Genomic DNA, 20,978 nt, shown 5'->3' with positions numbered 1-20,978 from the left:
CGGAATAAGGTCGAATTTATAGAAGTCAGTTTTTTAGAAATCGGTTTTATATATTCGAGTGTGTGTGTCCCCACAGAAAATGCTCTAAGTGCATTAACTCGGCGGAGTGCTTCCACAGTACCGAGGCTAGAGTTGACTTCCGGAACGTTGCACTGTGGGTAGCTATCCCACAGTTCCCGCAATCTCCGCTGCCCATTGGAATTCTGGGTTGAGATCCCAATGCCTGATGGGGCTAAAACATTGTCGCGGGTGGTTCTGGGTACATATCGTCAGGCCCCCGTTCCCTCCCTCCCTCCGTGAAAGCAAGGGCAGACAATCGTTTCACGCCTTTTTTCCTGAGTTACCTGTGCAGATGCCATACCACGGCAAGCATGGAGCCCGCTCAGGTAACCGTCACCGTATGTCTCCTGGGTGCTGGCAGACGCGGTATGGCATTGTTACACAGTAGCAGCAACCCATTGCCTTCTGGCAGCAGACGGTGCAAGACAACTGGTAGCCGTCATCGTCGTGTCCGAGGTGCTCCTGGCCATGTCGGCTGGGAGCGCCTGGGCAGACATGGGCGCAGGGACTAAATTTGGAGTGACTTGACCAGGTCATTCTCTTTAGTCCTGCAGTCAGTCCTATTGAACCGTCTTATGGTGAGCAGGCAGGCAATACAGATTACTAGCAGTTGTACTGTACCATCTTCTGCCGGGCAGGCAAGAGATGAGGATGGCTAGCACTCGTATTGTACCATCTTCTGCTGGGCAGGCAAGAGATGAGGATGGCTAGCAGTCGTACTGTACCATCTTCTGCCGAGCAGCCATGAGATGTGGATGGCATGCAGTCCTTCTGCACCGTCTGCTGCCAGCCAAAGATGTAAAAGATAGATGGAGTGGATCAAAACAAGAAATAGATCAGATTTGTTTTGTACTCATTTGCCTCCTCCCCAGTCTAGGGGACTCATTCCTCTAGGTCACACTGCAGTCACTCACAGGGAAGGTGCAGTGAGGTAAATCTAGCCATGTATCAATCAGAGGCCAGACTAACCTCCTTGTTCCAATAAGAAAAATAACTTAGGTGCACCATTTCTTATTGGAACCCTCCGTGAAGTCCTGCCTGAAATACTCCTTGATGTAAAGCTTTGTTGATTTCAGCTCCCTGAAGCCAACCCTGTAAGCCATGTCATCAGTCGCCCCTCCCTCCATCTGAGCAACGGCAGACAATCGTTCCGCGCCTTTTTTCTGTGTGGACGCCATACCAAGGCAAGCATGGAGGCCGCTCAGCTCACTTTGGCAATTAGGAGCACATTAAACACCACACGCATTATCCAGCAGTATATGCAGCACCAGAACCTGGCAAAGCAATACCGGGCGAGGAGGTGATGTCAGCGCGGTCATGTGAGTGATCAGGACATGGACACAGATTTCTCTGAAAGCATGGGCCCTGCCAATGCATGCATCATGTTGCTAATAGGGCAGGTTCATGCTGTGGAACGCCGATTCTGGGCTCAGGAAACAAGCACAGACTGGTGGGACTGCATAGTGTTGCAGGTCTGGGACGATTCCCAGTGGCTGAGAAACTTTCGCATGCGTAAGGGCTTTGTGACTTGCTTTCCCCCGCCCTGAGGCGCATGAATACCAAGATGAGAGCAGCCCTCACAGTTGAGAAGCGAGTGGCGATAGCCCTGTGGAAGCTTGCAACGCCAGACAGCTACCGGTCAGTTGGGAATCAATTTGGAGTGAGCGAATCTACTGTTGGGGCTGCTGTGATGCAAGTAGCCCACGCAATCAAAGATCTGCTGATATCAAGGGTAGTGACCCTGGGAAATGTGCAGGTCATAGTGGATGGCTTTGCTGCAATGGGATTCCCTAACTGTGGTGGGGCCATAGACGGAACCCATATCCCTATCTTGGCACCGGAGCACCAAGCCGGCAAGTACATAAACCTCAAGGGGTACTTTTCAATAGTGCTGCAAGCACTGGTGGATCACAAGGGACATTTCACCAACATCAACGTGGGATGGCCGGGAAAGGTACATGACGCTCGCATCTTCAGGAACTCTGGTCTGTTTCAAAAGCTGCAGGAAGGGACTTTATTCCCAGACCAGAAAATAACTGTTGGGGATGTTGAAATGCCTATATGTATCCTTGGGGACCCAGCCTACTCCTTAATGCCATGGCTCATGAAGCCGTACACAGGCAGCCTGGACAGTAGTCAGGAGCTGTTCAACTACAGGCTGAGCAAGTGCAGAATGGTGGTAGAATGTGCATTTGGATGTTTAAAGGTGCGCTGGCGCAGTTTACTGACTCGGTTAGACCTCAGCGAAACCAATATTCCCACTGTTATTACTGCTTGCTGTGTGCTCCACAATATCTGTGAGAGTAAGGGGGAGATGTTTATGGCGGGGTGGGAGGTTGAGGCAAATCACCTGGCTGCTGGTTACGCGCAGCCAGACACCAGGGCGGTTAGAAGAGCACAGGAGGGCGCGGTACGCATCAGAGAAGCTTTGAAAACCAGTTTCATGACTGGCCAGGCTACGGTGTGAAAGTTCTGTTTGTTTCTCCTTGATGAAACCCCCCGCCCCAATCACTGGAGAGACGTTGTGATCAGCGGCCCACCGGGAGAACCTTGACCATTTTGCCAGGTAGGCCTGATGCATGGAGGGCCTCCTGCATTCCAGGAGGACTCGCTGGACACCCTCGGAGCAGGTCCCCTCCTCTTGGCCTAGCCATTGAGCAACCATGTTGTGAGGTGGAGGCAACCTTGGTCCCGAGAGAGAAGGTCTGGGCGGGTTGGCAGCGGCCACGGGGGGGCAATGGACAGGCTCGTAAGAGTCTCATACCAGTGCTGCCTGGGCCATGCCGGGGCGATCATGAGGATGCGAGCCCTGTCTGTCTTTACTTTTTCCAGGAGCTTGTTGATCAGCGGAATTGGGGAAAAAGCATATAGAAGCTGACCCGACTAGGACAGAAGGAAGCCGTCGGAAATTGCCCCCTTTCCCAGGCTCTTCCTGGAGCCAAACCGAGGGCACCGGCACTTGTCTGTAACGGCTGCCCCACGAACAGCTCTGTCGGGCCGATCCGCGACAGCCGATTGCTGGCGATCTACGCCTGGGGCTGCGGGAGCAGTGCCCTGTTGGGGACCTCAACTGGGACGAAGAGCATGAGCGGCATTGACATCGGTACCGTGAGGGGCTACGGTGGCTTCTTGGAGTCAGCAACCTCTGGTGCCGTCAGTCCCAGTCCCAGTGGGCCATGCTCTGACCTCGAGGACTGCACTCTCTCGATGCAGAGAGGTGCCTCAAATCCCTTCTGCTCAGCACCCAGCCAGACAATCTAGTGGGGTCGACGGGGACTGGTGCGGACTGTGAGCAGGGTGGTCACTCTGCGGAGAACGTTGTCAGGAACCTTCCCTCGACTGTGAGCAGTACCGCCCGGGTGGTGACTGTGGCAGTCCGAGTGCTGGCTTGTCTCTGGAACTGGGAGCCGCTGGGGTCCGTGCAGTCAGTACCAGGAGAGACTTTACGTATCGAGCCGCCTGCAGGGTCTCCTGCATAGAGGGCACCCATATGTGGCCACTGGAGTCCGCAGAGGGCGTCTCGGAGTGGGCTGGGCTACTCCGCTCTACTTGAGTCGGAGGCTGCAAGGTCGAGGGGAATAGAGAGATGCCCAACGCGGGTCTAGTCTCACCCCCAGCCTTGCCCCGGTGCCTTGATGTAGAAGACCTCTTCTTCGTCTTCATAGAGTGTCCCATGGATGGGGAGTGATGCCAGCTGATGGAAGGCACCGATGGGTTGCCGCGCACTGATGCTGCAGTGCTTGGTGCCGACTCGGAACGGCGTAGCGGTGTCAGGGTCCAGGCCGACTCCATCAATATGGCTTGGAGCCATACGTCCCACTCCTCCTTAGTCCGAGGCTTAAATGATCTGCAAATTTTGCAGTGGTTGCTGAGGTTGGTTTCTCCAAGACAGCGTAAGTAGCTAGTGAGTGGATCACTCATGAGCATAGGCCGTTTACAAGTGTCGCACGACTTAAAGCCCATGGCGCAGGGCATGTCCTGACCCGACCCGGGCGCACTTCTCTAACTTTTTTTTTTTTGAACTACAGGTACTAACTATCTATGAACTAAATGACAATCCAAACAGGGAAAGCTACAGCAGAGAGCTGGAGCACAGCAGTTCCAAAGCACCTTCACTGGTGGCAAGAAGGAACTGAGAGTGGGGAGAGAGTGCAGCGCCCCTTATACCGCGCCATGGTGGTGCCACTCCAAGGGTCACTAGGGGAAAAACTTCCAGCACCGGTGCACGTGGCAAGCAAGCACACCTATTGTGGAATGCACTCAAAGAAGAACTTAAACTTCTGAAAACCAGGAAATGCAGAGCTAAAGTTGTCCGTGCAACCTTAACTCTGCCCTTGTTCAGCAGTGTGCCAATATACCTCATTAATGTTGATTTTCAATAAGAACACTGAAAAAGCTCCAGAAGACTGGAAGAAAGCTAATATTGTGCCAATGTTTGAAAAGGTCAATGGGATGACTGAGGCCAGTCAGTCTCACATTGATCCCAGGCACAATGATGGAGCAGTTGGTATGGGATTTGATTAATAAAGAATTAAAGGAGGGTAATATAATTAATGCTATTCAGCATGGGTTTATGGAAAATAGATCCTGTCAAACTAATTTGAAATCTTTTTTGGTAATTATAAGTTTGTTTGATAAAGGTAATAGTGTTGATGTAATATCCTTAGACTTCTGTAAGGCACTGAGTTGGTACCGTATGATATTTTGACTAAAAACCTAGAAATATATAAAATTAACATGGCACATATTAAATGGATTAAAAGCTGGCTAACTGATGTATCTCAAAATCTAATTGTAAGTGGAGAATAATCACCAAACAGGTGTTTTTCTAGTGGGGTACCGCAGGGACTGGTTCTTGGCCCTTCTCTATTTAACATTTTTATTTAAAACTTGGAAGAAAATAGAAAATCATTACTGTCATTTGTAGATGACACAAAAATTGGGGGAGTGGTAAATAATGAAGAGTACAGGCCACTGACAGAGTGATCTGGATCACTTGATAAACTGGGCACAAGAAAACAATTTGTGTTTTAATATAGCAAAATGTAAATGTATACATCTAGCAATAAAGAATGTAGGCTGTACTTACAGAATGGGGAATCTACCCTGGAAAGCAGTGGCTCTGAAAAAGATTTGGGGGTCATGGTGGATAATCAGCTGAGCATGAGCTCCCAGTGTGATGCTATGGCCAAAAGGTTATTTGACACTGGTACGGCCGCTGATGGAATAATGTATTAAGTTCTGTTGCCCACCATTCAATAAGGATGTTGATAAATTGGAGAGGGCTCTGAGAATTTGTTCAATATCTTCATAAATGATCTGGAGGATGGTGTGGATTGCACTCTCAGCAAATTTGCGGATGATACTAAACTAGGAGTGGTAGATACGCTGGAGGGCAGGGATAAGATACAGAGGGACCTAGACAAATTAGAGGATTGGGCCAAAAGAAATCTGATGAGGTTCAATAAGGATAAGTGCAGGGTCCTGCACTTAGGACGGAAGAATCCAATGCACCGCTACAGACTAGAGACCGAATGGCTAGGCAGCAGTTCTGCGGAAAAGGACCTAGGGGTGACAGTGGACGAGAAGCTGGATATGAGTCAGCAGTGTGCCCTTGTTGCCAAGAAGACCAATGGCATTTTGGGATGTATAAGTAGGGGCATAGCGAGCAGATCGAGGGATGTGATCGTCCCCCTCTATTCGGCATTGGTGAGTACTCATCTGGAGTACTGTGTCCAGTTTTGGGCCCCACACTACAAGAAGGATGTGGATAAATTGGAGAGAATCCAGCGAAGGGCAACAAAAATGATTAGGGGTCTGGAACACATGACTTATGAGGAGAGGATGGGGGAACTGGGATTGTTTAGTCTGCAGAAGAGAAGAATGAGGGAGGACTTGATAGCTGCTTTCAACTACCTGAGAGGTGGTTCCAGAGAGGATGGTTCTAGACTATTCTCAGTGGTAGAAGAGGATAGGACAAGAAGTAATGGTCTCAAGTTGCAGTGGGGGAGGTTTAGGTTGGATATAAGGAAAAACTTTTTCACTAGGAGGAATGAGTTACCTAGGGAGGTGGTAGAATCTCCTTCCTTAGAAGTTTTTAAGGTCAGGCTTGACAAAGCCCTGGCTGGGATGATTTAATTGGGGATTGGTCCTGCTTTGAGCAGGGGGTTGGACTAGATGACCTCCTGAGGTCCCTTCCAACCCTGATAGTCTATGATTCTAAGAGCCTCAGGAAGCATTAAAGGATTAGAAAAAATAGTTATAGTGAGAGACTCAAGGAGATCAATCTATTTAGCTTAATAAAGAAAAGGCTAAGGGGTGACTTCACAATTTTTAAATCTAGATTGGCTGTTTTTCTAGAAGATCTGCTCTAGGAATTATTTTGGGAAGTTCTCTTGCCTGTGTTATACAGGAGGTCAGACTAGATGATCACCATGGTACCATCTGGCCTTGGAATCTATGAACACACATACCTTTACTCTTCCAAGCCCACAATTCACCTCCTTTTACAACCCATTCACTCTTACCCATAGGATTCCATCTTACACTATTAAAGGACAAAAAAGCATAGACTCGTACTTAACATAGTCCCCAGAAAGAATGTAACATGTACAGATTTAAGAACCACTTCACAACTTCTTAAAATTCCCTTACATTTGCTCACAAGATACCATCTCTACATACACCATCACTTAACTATCATTAAACTTTTGGAATCCTGTCATATTCCACCTTACTGCTGACGGTACTTATTCTAATGAAAGCCTCATACCCAGCTACGGACATAGCGTACACAAATTCTCCATAGAAATGAGGCATACCACATGCACCTGTTCCCTTTCCTCACACACATGAAAGGGTGAAAAACATACATCTGATCATATCATGACAGCTCCATCACACAGATTTCCCAAACACACCTCTACCAAGCAGAGCTAACTACTGCCTCCACCATTCAGAGAGACAAGGTGGGTGAGGTAATATCTTTCACTGGACCAACTTCTGTGGAATAAAATGTATTACCTTACTCACCTTGTCTCTCTAACATCCTGGGATCAACACAGATACAAAAACACTGCATCTACCATTAAGGACAGCTACACTTGACAATGACCACACTCACTTTACCTGGAGTACATGCAGATAATAAATGCATAGACTGCTCTGGTACCTCAGCTTATTACTGACAATAGCCTTTCTAATGAAACCCCTCTGCCCTGCTAATTATATCATGTACACAATTCTATAACGAAATGCTGCATAGTAGTACTCCTGGGGGAATTCTGCAATAAAAAATAAAAAATTCTGTGCACTTTTTAAAATTTTGCAAAATTCTGCATATTTTATTTGTCAAAATAACATAATATAATCACACCAGTTTCAATTATTTTTGGTCATTTATTTCAAAATACCTGTCAGCACATATGTCTGTAACAATACATACAACAAAAAAGATTCAGATAATGTTTTTTGACAAATAGATTCCTTAGTAGGTATCTAAATACTGAACTCTGAGTAATAATTATAAACTACAATAATAATTTAATAATCTAATCTAAAAATCTAATAATTTTAAACTACAATACAGAACCATATTTCCTGCACCCTTCAGAAGCAGTGCAAAGGCTTGGGGGAGTCAGGGGTAACGGAGGAGCCAAGGGAGAGGGAAGTAAATTGCTGGAAAGGAGCCTGGGTGTGAACTTGGAGGGTTGTTGGGTATGGGTGGGAAAAGTATGGAACGGGTTTTTTTGGGGTGCAGGGAGGGATTGTTAGGGAGCTTCCCCTATGCAGACCCTGGCTGACCCTTCTGTATTGTAGCCACGCCCATTCAGTCAGCACATCTGCCCTTGTCCCCATGTGTTCCAGCACCCCCTTGTGTCCCTCCTCCCCCACTCAGACACCCACTCCTCCCATCCCCATGTGACCCTGCACCCCCTCTCCCTGTCCCTATGTGGGTCTGTATCCCCTCCTCCATCCCCATGTGTCTCTGTGTCCCCACTCAACCACCCTCCGTCCCTATGTAGCTCTTCACCCCCTCCCGCATCACCATGTGGCCCTGCACCTCCCTCCCCTCTGTGACCCTGTGCCTCCACTCCCATTCAGTCTCTGCCCCAGTCTGTTCTCCCCCACTAGTCCTTAGGAACCCTGTCTGACCCCTCAGCAGCCCCATGCTGTCTGTCTCCCCATAGCCCCCGTCTCCTCACTTGGCCTGACAGGTGCTGCAAAGAAGGCACTGCAGGCTCTTTCTCTTCCCTAGCTGGCAGGGAGCTGCTACTGTGTTCTAGCGCCGCAGCACCCTCTGTTGGGCAAAAGGCTGCAGAAGCTATTTTCTGCTGGGAGCTGCTGCTCTTCTTGTGGCACAGCACCCTCTGATGGGCAAAAGGCAGAACTGCAACAACATTTCAGCAGAAGCTTTTTGATGTGCAAAGAATTTAAAAATATATGTGGCTCATTAATTATGCATTCATGCAGTAGCGCAGAATTCCCCCAGGAGTAATAGTAGTTACTGAAGACACACATGCAGCTCTTCTCTTTGCTCACACGCAGTGGGCACAAAACACAGAATATCAGGGTTGGAAGGGACCTCAGGAGGTCATCTACTCCAACCCCCTGCTCAAAGCAGGACCAATCCCCAATTTTTGCCCCTGATCCCTAAATGGCCCCCTCAAGGATTGAACTCACAATGCCTGGGTTTAGCAGGTCAATGCTCAAACCACTGAGCTATCCCTCCCCCCGCCTCAAGTAATCCACACATCCTCATAGCACAAACAAACCTTTACCAAGCAGGGCCAACTACTGCCTCCACTATTTACTGTAGGTACACCTAACACACCTGAACCTGGAACGTATACAAAGAATTACCATTGACTACTGCCACCACCAGGAGTATGGAGGGAAGGTGGCATGACCAACCTTCCCCCTTCTGCTTTTTGGTCCTTTAACAGTGTTAGATGGAATCTTGTGGGCTGTACAAGGAGGTGAAATGGGGGGTTGGCAGAGTAAACTCTGCACTTCCTGGTTTTCACAAGTTTGAGTTTTGCTTGGGTCAATTTTCTGCAGGGAGACAACATGCCATTAAGCAATTTTAACTTTGTATTAACATAGTTATTTTTCCATTGAATTTCCTAGTTTTTTAAACAGGAAATATTTTTAAATAGGGAGGAGTTAGCAGTCATTTAGGCAGTTGTACATAGCATGTCCCATAATTTGCATACTGAGCCAAATCAGCCTGTAGTCAGTAACCCCATGCCATGGTGTACGCCTTGCTCTCTTGAGAACTTATCCAGCCTCATGATCCAGGAATCATCCAGAATACACACACTGGCAACCCCATCAGTACACACATTTATTTTCCTTCAGCGATCAAGGTACTTGCACTGCAAGTTCCAAACCATTGCACTACATGTCTTTGGAACAGCATATCACTCTGCCCAAAGATCAGGAAGTAGTCATCTGTCTGCCCACTCTTTCCCTCCTGACTCCTCAAGGCTAGTAAAATACAGATTTTCTCACACAACCAATCCATGGCTTGCCTACCACCCATCCTCATTGTGCAACCCCTCTCCCGCCATCCCCCGTCTCCCACAAAAAGTCCTCTATCTTTGGCTCTTTCCATCCATATAACAAAAATTTTGGTAAGACCTGTGGATGACCATTCTGCTGTGTTCACAGTAAATCTCCCTGTGTAATAAAAACATGTTATATTATCACAGATACAACTTGTGACAAACAACATGAGTTATTACATGTTTATTGCACAGGCACACAAAGGTTCAGACTAGCAATGTCAGTGGTGGAGTGTTCACCAGGGCAATGGCATCAACACATTCCCTCATGCCACCCAGGCAACCATACAGTGGCTGCAGAGAAACCATCTTGCAGTTTTTTCTTTATTGGTGCAAGCTAGGGCTGTTGATTAATCGCAGTTAACTCACGCAATTAACAAAAAAAAATTGTGATTAAAAATTAATCACAATCGCACTATTACACAATTGAATGCCAATTGACATTTATTAAATATTTTGGATGTTTTTCTACATTTTCAAATATATTGAATTCGATTACAACACAAAATACAAAGTGTAAGGTGCTCACTTTATATTATTATTTTGATTACAAATATTTGCACTGTAAAAATGATAAAAGAAATAGTATTTTTCAATTCACCTCATACAAGTACTGTAGTGCAATCTTTTTATTGTGAAAGTGCAACTTACAAATGTAGATTTTTTTTTGTTACATAACTGCTCTCAAAAACAAAACAGTGTAAAACTTTAGAGGCTACAAGTCCACTCAGTCCTACTTCTTGTTCAGCCAATCGCTAAGACAAACAAGTTTGTTTACATTAATGGGAGATACTGCTGCCTGCTTCTTATTTACAATGTCATCTGAAAGTGAGAACAGGAGTTCACATGGCACTTTTGTAGCTGGCATTGCAAGGTATTTACGTGCCAGAAATGCTAAACATTTGTATGCCTCTTGTCAAGGCTAATTCCCCATTCTGGCACTTTGAGTGCAGAAGGTGGGGGCCTGCAAGGATTCTAAAAATTAATACTGGCCACTCCAGGCTTGTATTAAACTCGCAAGGTTACAGCTTTTCTCTGACCTTGGATTGGTAGATGTTGCCACCACCCAAGTGCAGAACCCTTTTGAGAGCCCAGGAAGGCATACTGAGGAATTCCTTTCTTCCTCAAGCCCTTTCATCCCCCCCGCCCTCCCTCAGTGAAGAGCTGAGAAAGAAAAAAAAAAAAAAAAAGGAAATTATCTGTTGCCACCAGCTAATTAAACAACATGTGTACAAACCTCTTAAGACACAAAAATCCAATTCTGTTCTTATAAAAGATAAATTTTATTAATAAAAAAAGAAATAAAATATATCCGGGAACTCAGGCTATTGCTAGATTTTAAAAGAGCAACTACATGAATTAAGCACCAAGAATAGCTTTCTTGAGGTCCAGCTTAAAGGTTACAAGCAAAAAAAAAACAAAACAAACCACCTGGGGTTAGCACAGAGGGATTCACAAGCCATAACAAAATACAAGGGATAAACCTAGCCGTGTCTTCCTAGACATTTCCTGATCTACTTACATGTCTGGGATTTTAAATGAGTAGTTTCTAGGCATGATACTGATGATTTTTCCATATCTGGCCTAAGCTTGTTACAGTATAGCTGTTGCCCTGTCTGCCTCTCCCCAGGAGAACAACAGACAGACAGACAAAAGGGGAGTCTTTTTTCAATTTTAAAAAGTTCTAGCCTTCCCATTGGCTCTTTTGGCCAGGTACCCAATCACTTCCTTTTACCTATGCATAGCAGTGAGACTTTTTAACCCTTTACAGTTAGAGTAATTAGAGAACAGCTACTAAGAGGGATTTTATAGCTACTGGCTGGCTGGGTGTCCATAAAAGGGAGCTACCCCCCACCTTCATTTACCACACCCCTTTCATGCTTTGGCCATGCTTTCATGCTGATGATGCTAGTTAAAAAAATAAAGCATCACTTAAATTTATGACTGTACTCCTTGAAGGGAGAATTGTATGTCTCCTGCTGCTTTACCCGCATTCTGCATATATTTCTTGTTATAGCAGTCTCAGATGATGACCCAGCACATGTTCGTTTTAAGAACACTTTCACAGCAGATTTGACAAAACGCAAAGAAGGTACCAACGTGAGATTTCTAAAGATAGCTACAGCACTCCACCCAAGATTTAAGAATCCGAAGTGCCTTCCAAAATCTGAGAGGGACGAGGTGTGGAGCATGATTTCAGAAGTCTTAAAAGAGCAACACTCCGATGTGGAAACTACAAAACCCGAACCCCCAAACAAGAAAATCAACCTTCTGCTGGTGGCTTCAGACTCAGATGATTAAAATGAACATGCATTGGTCCGCTCTGCTTTTAATCGTTATTGAGCAGAACCTGTCATCAGCATGGACACATGTGCCCTGAAATCGTGGTTGAAGACGAAGGGACATATGAATCATTAGTGTATCTGGCTCGTAACTATCTTGTGACCCCATCTACAACAGTGCCATGCGAACGCCTGTTCTCACTTTCAGGTAACATTGTACACAAGAAGCGGGCACCATTATCTCCTGCAAATTGTAACCAAACTTGTTTGTATGAGCAATTGGCTGAAGTAGGACTGAGTGGACTTGTAGGCTCTAAAGTTTTACATTGTTTTATTTTTTAATGCAGTTTTTTTTTAAACATAAACATTTCTAAGTTCAAATTTCATGATAAAGAGATTGCACTACAGTACTGTATGAGGTGAATTGAAAAATACTATTTCTTTTGTTTTTTACAGTGCAAATATTTGTAATAAAAATAAATATAAAGGGAGCACTGTACACTTTGTATTCTGTGTTGTAACTGGTTTCAGAGTAGCAGCCGTGTTAGCCTGTATCCGCAAAAAGAAAAGGAGGACTTGTGGCACCTTAGAGACTAACAAATTTATTTAAGCATAAGCTTTCGTGAGCTACAGCTCACTTCATCGGATGCACAAAGTACAAAGACAGGTAGCTAATAGGAATGTTTTGTCTGAAACATCAGGAGAAAAGTACAAGGGTAGGTAACAATATCTCATGAAACATGTAAGGTGATACGTAAATTCTTTATCCCAGATTATTTGTCTCAGTTTATAAATGTTGGAATACCTTGCCTTAACCTTTTGGCCAGCCTAGGGGGGAACGGAAAGTCCCACCATTCACTGAGCTGCATCCCTTGTCACAGGCATACATGTCTTAGTATCCTCGTAGAGTCTGACAGGTGCTATTATCTTGCTTCGTCGACAATTAACCTGGCCAGGCACCTTCATATCTTAACGGATCTTGTGGTCATTGGGCAGTTCAACTGAGGTCTGCTGTGCCAAGAATCTGCGCAGAGCTGGGACAGCACACAAAGAACACACACATGCAGCCAAACATCTAACAGCAGCTGATATGGAGATGTGTTGTATATACCATGTCCACAGCATTATGGTCACCGTACACAGAGAGTATGACTTGCTCCTCCTTGTTAGTTTATGTGGCACATGCAGGCCACATTGTCCATCATGATTTCTATTGCCTTGTTTTTGATCAGAGGCAGGAAACACATGTAAGCATTGCGAACTGCTCACAGTTCCAGAACATTTATGTGCAGTGTTGATTCCGAAGAAAACCATCTCCCCTGGATGGTCAGGTTGTCTAAGTGGGCACCCCACTCCAGTAGGGAGGCGTCTATTGTGATTATCAGTTCGGGGGAGTCTGTAGAAAAGGGATACCTGCACACACATTGTGCGAGCGGTTCCACCACTGCAGGGAGTCTTTTGACTTTTGCTGGCATGTTTAAAAGTTCTTTCAGACTGTGTTTGTGTGGGAGGTACACCGTCCTGAGCCACCCCTGCAGGCAACACATGCTCAGTCTGGCTTGTCGGACAACATAAGCGGTCGCTGACATGTGTCCCAGTAATCAAAGGCAGATCTTGGCAGATGTTTGTGGACTGCTCACTGTGGTATTGATAAGGCTCACTAGGGTGACGAATCTGTGAAATGGTAAAGAGGCTTTCACTTCTAGCAAGTTTAGATGGGCCCCAATGAATTCCAGTTCTTGAACAGTGTTAATGTTGACTTTTGAAGGTTTATTTGCAGGCCAAGGTTTGTGAAGCATGACATTGTCTTTTGTGTGGCTTCGACGACTTCTTTCCGAGTGGGAGCCTTGAGGAGGCAATTTTCTAAATATTGGTATATTATTACCCTTGCTTGCATAGGTGGGCTGCTGCCACTATCAGAACTTTGGAAAACACTGGGGAAGCTATGGAAAGGCCAAAGGGCAGTACCGTGTATTGATAGTTATCCTGCCCAAGGACAAATCGGAGGAATCGTCTGTGTGCTGGATGAATGGTGACATGAAAATAAGTATATTGCAGGCAGAGGGCTGCAAATCAATCCCCTTGTTCCAGAGCTGGAATGATTGTTGCTAAAGTAACCACCCAGAATCACTGTGTTTTGACAAATTTGTTTAGGTTCCTGAGACTGAGAATAGGTCTCCATCACCCAGGCTTTTACTGGGTTAAAAAATAAAGGGAATAGAACCCTTTCCCTCTTTGTTGTAGCAGCACTGGTTCTACTTCACTGAGTTGTAGAAGGTACTCTACTTCCTGTCTCAGGAGGAGCTTGTGAGAGGGGTCCCTGAGAAGGGATGGGGAGGGATGGTGGGTAGGGGGGATGGAGAAGAACTGGATGGAGTATCCTGTTTTGATTATTTCCAATACCCATTTGTCAGAAGTGATGGTTTTTGCCATATTGGGTAGAATGGTATTAAATGACCTGTAAAATGGATGGTTGATGGAGAGTGGTGTCAGCACTGGTAAATGGGGGAGGTCTGCCAAGCCCTCGACCAAACCTTCAAATTTGATGTTTAGGGATAGGTCGTTGTGGTGTAGTGGGTTGAGAAGAATTTGTTCTATGTTTGGGTGGCCTTTGTCTGTGCCACTAAGGATTGTATTGTCTCTGGGTTTGCATATAGGGAGCCTGTTTAGGACATTGCGAGGTGGAATACATACCCTGTTTACGTTTTGTTGCAGGTGTATATATACCAAGAGATCTGAGAGTGGCAATCCATTAGTGAGTGGAGGGATTTGTCGGTCTTACCTGTGACGTTTCGGACCCTCTAGGGGGAGGTCCTCTACTGTGGATTGCACCTCCCTTCACCTCGACAAGTGAAGCCAGGAGGCTCGGTGCATTACAATGGCAGTAATAGCTGCCATATCAGCAGAATCCAAAGATTCCTGAAGGGCCGTGCAGGCCAAGAGGTGTCCTTCTGAGATGAGTGATGTAAACTGTTCTCTTTTTTCTTCAGATATGCCGTCAATAAATTCAGATAGTTTGGAATAATTTGTGTGGTTGTATTTTGTCATTGGGACTTCATAATTAGTGATTATAAAAAGTGTTATAAAAAGCCAGTCAGCTGTGAACCAGCTGAGCGGCGAACAGCAGAGAGACTTACAGAGGGAGTTTGCCTGGGGAGAGCCCACTGAGGCTTACATCTTGCCGGCTTCTCTGAGTAGTTACTACAACTCCTGAGGAAGCTCATAGAAGGAAGGTAATATGGATGGGGAGTGTTCAGCTGTTGTGACCTGCACTGGATGTGCCATGTTTGTCTTTCTTCCACAGGATAGAAGTGACTTTGTCTGTACAAAGTGCAAGCTGGTCTCCATATTGGAAGAGAAGGTTCAAGGTCTGGAGAAACAAGTATCGACCCTGCGTTGCATAAGAGAAACTGAAGATTTCCTGGACAGACGTCAGGATATGATTCTACGGACACAATGTTTTGAAGATTCAGAGCAGGCTGCGCAGTGGGGACAGAAGGACGGTGAAGAAATTTGGCAGCACGTGACCTCCAGAAGAAGAAAGGGGAGCGTCCATGTACCAGCAACACAGATACAGGTAAGCAACCGTTTTCATGTTCTCTCCACAGGTACTAATGTGGAGAGTGGACTAGATGATACATCTGAGGGAAGGGAACAGAAGGAGACTCCGCCGATTCGAAGGCATGAGATGCACTGTCCTAGGGATGGGGGTTCCATGACCACCCCTCCCAAGAGAAGGAGGCAGTTGGTGGTAGTAGGGGACTCTCTCCTCAGGGGGACTACGTCATCTATCTGCTGCCCCGACCAGGAAAACCGAGAAGTCTGCTGCTTGCCAGGAGCTAGGATTCACGATGTGACAGAGAGACTGCCGAGACTCATCAAGCCCTTGGATCACTACCCCTTCCTGCTTCTCCACGTAGGCACCAATGATACTGCCAAGAATGACCTTGAGTGGATCACTGCAGACTACGTGGCTCTGGGAAGAAGGATAAAGGAGTTTGAGTCGCAAGTGGTGTTCTCGTCCATCCTCCCTGTGGAAGGAAAAGGCCTGGGTAGAGACCGTCGAATCGTGGAAGTCAACGAATGGCTACGCAGGTGTGTCAGAGAGAAGGCTTTGCATTCTTTGACCATGGGATGGTGTTCCAAGAAGAAGGATTGCTAGGCAGAGACGGGCTCCACCTAACAAAGAGAGGGAAGAGCATCTTTGCAAGCAGGCTGGCTAACCTAGTGAGGAGGACTTTAAACTAGGTTCACCGGTGGAAGGAGACCAAAGCTCTGAGATAAGTGGGGACGTAGGATACCGGAAGGAAGCACGAGCAGGAGAGCATGAGAGGGGAGGGCTCCTGCCTCATACTGAGAAAGAGGGACGATCAGTGAGTTATCTCAACTGCCTATACACAAATGCAAGAAGCCTGGGAAACAAGCAGGGAGAACTGGAAGTCCTGGCACAGTCAAGCAATTATGATGTGACTGGAATAACGGAGACTTGGTGGGATAACTCACATGACTGGAGTACTGTCATGGATGGATATAAACTGTTCAGGAAGGACAGGCAGGGCAGAAAAGGTGGGGGAGTTGCATTGTATGTAAGAGAGCAGTATGACTGCTCAGAGCCCCAGTATGAAACTGCAGAAAAACCTGACAGTCTCTGGATTAAGTTTACAAGTGTGAGCAACAAGGGTGATGTTGTGGTTGGAGTCTGCTATAGACCACTGGATCAGGGGGATGAGGTGGACGAGGCTTTCTTCCGGCAACTAACGGAAGTTACTAGATCGCAGACCCTGGTTCTCATGGGAGACTTCAATCACCCTGATATCTGCTGGGAGAGCAATACAGCAGTGCACAGACAATCCAGGAAGTTTTTGGAAAGGGTAGGGGAGAATTTCCTAGTGCAAGTGCTGGAGGAACCAACGAGGGGCAGAGCTCTTCTTGACCTGCTGTTCACAAACCGGGAAGAATTAGTAGGGGAAGCTAAAGTGGATGGGAACCTGGGAGGCAGTGACCATGAGATGGTCGAGTTCAGGATCCTGACACAAAGAAGAAAGGACAGCAGCAGAAAACAGACCCTGGACTTCAGAAAAGCAGACCTTGACTCCCTCAGGGAACTGATGGGCAGGATCCCCTAGGAGAATAACATGAGGGGGAAAGGAGTCCAGGAGAGCTGGCTGTATTTTAAAGAATCCTTATTGAGGTTATAAGGACAAACCATTCTGATGTGTAGAAAGAAGAGTAAATATGGCAGGCGACCAGTTTGCCTTAACAGTGAAATCCTTGCTGACCTTAAACACAAAAAAGAAGCTTACAAGAAGTGGAAGATTGGACAAATGACCAGGAAAGAGTATAAAAATATTGCTCGGGGATGCAGGAGTGAAATCAGGAAGGCCAAATCACACCTGGAGTTGCAGTTAGCAAGAGATGTTAAGAGTACCAAGAAGAGTTTCTTCAGGTATGTTAGCAACAATAAGAAAGTCAAGGAAAGCGTGGGCCCCATACTGAATGAGGGAGGCAACCTAGTGACAGAGGATGTGGAAAAAGCTAATGTACTCAATGCTTTTTTTGCCTCTGTCTTCACGAACAAGGTCAGCTCCCAGACTACTGCACTGGGCAGCACAGCATGGGGAGGAGGTGACCAGCCCTCTGTGGAGAAAGAAGTGGTTCGGGACTATTTAGAAAAGCTGGATGAGCACAAGTCCATGGGGCCGGATGCGTTGCATCCGAGAGTGCTAAAGGAGTTGGCGGCTGTGATTGCAGAGCCATTGGCCATTATCTTTGAAAACTCATGGTGATTGGGGGAGGTCCCAGATGACTGGAAAAAGGCTAATGTAGTGCCCATCTTTAGAAAAGGGAAGAAGGAGGATCCTGGGAACTACAGGCTAGTCAGCCTCACCTCAGTCCCTGGAAAAATCATGGAGCACATCCTCAAGGAATCAATTCTGAAGCACTTAGAGGAGAGGAAAGTGATCAGGAACAGTCAGCATGGATTCACCAAGGGCAAATCATGCCTGACTATCCTAATTGCCTTCTATGATGAGATAACGGGCTCTGTGGATGAGGGGAAAGCAGTGGATGTGTTGTTCCTTGACTTTAGCAAAGCTTTTGATATGGCCTCCCACAGTATTCTTGCCAGCAAGTTAAAGAAATATGGGCTGGATGAATGGACTATAAGGTGGATAGAAAGCTGGCTAGATTGTTGGGCTCAACGGGTACTGATCAATGACTCCATGTCTAGTTGGCAGCCGGTATCAAGTGGAGTGCCCCAAGCGTCGGTCCTCGGGCCGGTTTTCTTCAATATCTTCATAAATGATCTGGAGGATGGTGTGGATTGCACCCTCAGCAAGTTTGCAGATAACACTAAACTGGGAGGAGTGGTAGATATGCTGGAGGGTAGGGATAAGATACAGAGGGCCCTAGACAAATGAGAGGATTGGGCCAAAAGAAATCTCATGACGTTCAACAAGAACAAGTGCAGAGTCCTGCACTTAGGACGGAAGAATCCCATGTACCGCTACAGACTAGGGACCGAAAGGCTAGGCAGCAGTTCTGCAGAAAAGGACCTACGGGTTACAGGGACGAGAAGCTGGATATGAGTCAACAATGTGCCCTTGTTGCCAAGAAGGCCAATGGCATTTTGGGCTGTATAAGTAGGGGCATTGCCAGCAGATCGAGGGATGTTCTGCTGGCAATTCGACATTGGTGAGGGCAATTCCCTCTATTCGACATTGGTGAGGCCTCATCTGGAGTACTGTGTCCAGTTTTGGGCCCCACACTACAAGAAGGATGTGGAAAAACTGGAAAACGTCCAGCGGAGGGCAACAAAAATGATTAGGGGACTGGAGCACATGACTTATGAGGAAAGGCTGAGGGAACTGGGATTATTTAGTCTGCGGAAGAGAAGAATGGGGGGGGGGTTGATAGCTGCTTTTGATTACCTGAAAGGGGGTTCCAAAGAGGATGGAGCTTGGCTTTTCTCAGTGGTGGCAGATGACAGAACAAGGAGTAATGGTCTCAAGTTGCAGTGGGGGAGGTTTAGGTTGGATATTAGGAAAAACTTTTTCACCAGGAGAGTGGTGAAGCACTGGAATGCATCACCTAGGGAGGTGGTGGAATCTCCTTCCTTAGATATTTTTAAGGTCAGGCTTGACAAAGCCCTGGCTGGGATGATTTAGTTGGGGATTGGTCCTGCTTTGAGCAGGAGGTTGGACTAGATGACCTCCTGAGGTCCCTTCCAACCCTGATATTCTATTATTTTAAATTGTAATGTTGCTGATGAATAAGCCTTGTGGCTGTGTAGATCCAGGCTCTTCCACTCTGTGATACGGGATGGTCCTGAAATAATATTGCCTGCCACGTTCATTAACTGTGTCTACCACCAGAAAGTTTGGCTGGGGGTGAGAGAGAGTCCAGCCCTTTTGAAGGGACGTAATATTTTTTATCCACCCTCTGACATGTAGGTGGGATTGTGGCAGGGGTCTGCCAGATAGCTGTGGCGGGCTCCATGATTACAGTATTAATCAGCAGGGTGATCTTGGAGGAGGTCAATGTGCAAAGTATGTCCAAGAGCTTGTGTTGTGATTCAGTGACTTCCTCGAGGGGTATTTGGAGTGCGTCAGCTATTCTTATAAAGAGATGTTGAAACTGTTTGAATTCATTTCCAGTAGTAGGTGGCGGAGGCATGATGATCTCATCAGGCGAGGGAGGAGGGTTGGTGACAGGAATAGCCTCCTGGTTCAGAACCTCCTCTATTTCCTCAAAAGATTGTGATTCGGAAACATCGAGTGGCACCACTGACGCTGGTGAGGAGACTCTAGCAGGGGTTCAGAGTAGTATTGCCTGTACGCTGCCCACAGGTCCTAGAGGGGCCATTGTGGTGGGAAAAGCACTGGTGGAGGTCCCCAAGGATGTCTGTACCATCCCTGGAAATCTGATCTGGGGTGATGCCCAGGCTGCACTTGTGGCTCAGATCTGAAACTGCCTTGCAAAGGTGAGGAGTGTTGGGTTGAAAAAACTTCCCCTTCCTTGTCCTCCTCGCTGGAGGAGAGAGGGGCAGATGTAGCCAGTGGCAAGTGTGGTGGTGAAAATGGCAAAGCACTGTCGGTACCAAGGAGAGGTGACTCAGGTACCAGGGCTACTGACAGGTCCATAGGTGTAAGGAACTATTGTAAGTTTGGTACCGGCACAGATGTCTGCATTTGCTGCGGTGCCAAGAGTTGCTGCGGTACAGGTGCTGACATCAACTGCACTAAGGGGGACGGAGCAAGCTTCGGTGCGATGCATCCTTGCTATGCGGCAAGGAGCCAGCAGGTGGCGTCAGTGCCTTAGAAACTGCAGAGGCACTGAGTATTTAGTTGTTGCCACCAGTGCCTTGGTGGAATGGGCAGTCTTGTCTCTGCCTTCCTTTTTAGAGCCTGCCCACATAGGGTCTGTAGCTTTGACAGTACTGGAAGTCCCTGTCGACTTGTAGGTACTTTGCTGCAGTGCAGTCAGTACTGATGCTGGAGTCAGAGTAGGGGAATGCTTCCTCTTAGACGTGGACTTGGTAGGAGAGGTGTGGGGGGGTGGGGGCTGTACAGCGCTAGTTAATCGCCACTGCAGGTGCGAGACAGGGAGAGTGCACATGCGGCCCACCTACTGCTGTTGAAATTCTGACTAGAGGCGCAGGGGCACGCAATCACCTAAAGTGGAGCACCCACCGGGTCTCCACTTGAAGAAGAACCAGCTGAGATTGAGCTTTGTTTTAGTTCTGGCTGCTTTGGACACCTCCAGAGGCAGTGCCCCGCCATGGACTGCTCCTTTGGCAAAGTTTATGCCAGAGAAACCCGCGCCTGCCAGTACCCCAACCCCAAGGTGACAGTCCCTGCCGGCCTTGATGGGAGGATGATGGATGCCCTGGTGGACTCCAGCTGCAGATAAACTATGGTGCGGAAGTGCCTCTTCCCGGATAACGACCTGATCCACAGCCCAATCCGACTTCGCTGCATCCATGCGGATGTGAAAGCGTATCCAAGCGCTCAACTATCCCTAATGATTGATAGGATAACCTGGCTGATGACTGTGGGGTCGCCCTGAAGTT

The 20,978-nt window shown here is 47.0% G+C and overlaps 1 protein-coding gene across 2 annotated transcripts in view; it reads right to left on the bottom strand.

Moving 5' to 3' along the window:
- FANCD2 (FA complementation group D2) overlaps positions 1-20,978 on the bottom strand; it is a 171,667-nt gene that overhangs the window by 29,897 nt on the left and 120,792 nt on the right. The gene's annotated exons all lie outside the window — the stretch shown is intronic.

This window comes from Eretmochelys imbricata, chromosome 7 (assembly GCF_965152235.1).
Source record: "Eretmochelys imbricata isolate rEreImb1 chromosome 7, rEreImb1.hap1, whole genome shotgun sequence".
In the NCBI taxonomy this organism is placed as follows: domain Eukaryota; kingdom Metazoa; phylum Chordata; order Testudines; family Cheloniidae; genus Eretmochelys; species Eretmochelys imbricata.
The sequence above is the reverse complement of the archived record's forward strand: the minus strand, read 5'-3'. Positions and strand labels throughout refer to the sequence as shown.